The following is a 465-nucleotide window of genomic DNA, read 5'->3' on the forward strand; positions in this document are numbered from 1 at the left end:
TGAGGTGAGCTGTTTGCCAGCGCACGCCTGGCAGGGCTGAGGGACGCTGCTCGGTTCAGCGGGGGGCGGGTTGCTCGCTTTTGCGCGTCTGGCAGGCCTGCGATACGCGGCTCGGGCAGGCTGGTAGCTGCTCGCCTGTGTGCGCGTGCGCCCGGCAGGCCTGGGAACACATGGGTCAATTGGGCAGGGCAGAAGTGTCTCAGGCAGGCACAGTCGGCGCCTGAGGGATGCTGCTCGGTTCAGCAGGAGGCGGGTCGCTTGCTTTCACGCGTCTGGCAGGCCCGCGGTACGCAGCTCGGGCAGGCTGGTAGCTGCTCGCCTGTGTGCGCATGCGCCCGGCGGACCCCGGGAACCCACGAGTCAATTGGGCAGGGCAGAAGTGGCTCCGGCAGGCACAGTCTGCGCCTGATGATGTCAGACAATCGCCGCTTCACTTTTTTCTGTGGGCTTTTTTGTTTGTTTTTC

General features: G+C 65.2%; 1 pseudogene; it reads right to left on the reverse strand.

Annotated features, from left to right (window-relative positions):
- Positions 1 to 55: 55 nt before the first annotated feature.
- LOC102836777 overlaps positions 56 to 465 on the reverse strand; it is a 62,326-nt pseudogene continuing 61,916 nt past the window's right edge.

Source organism: Chrysochloris asiatica, unplaced genomic scaffold (assembly GCF_000296735.1).
Source record: "Chrysochloris asiatica unplaced genomic scaffold, ChrAsi1.0 scaffold00206, whole genome shotgun sequence".
NCBI lineage: Eukaryota > Metazoa > Chordata > Mammalia > Afrosoricida > Chrysochloridae > Chrysochloris > Chrysochloris asiatica.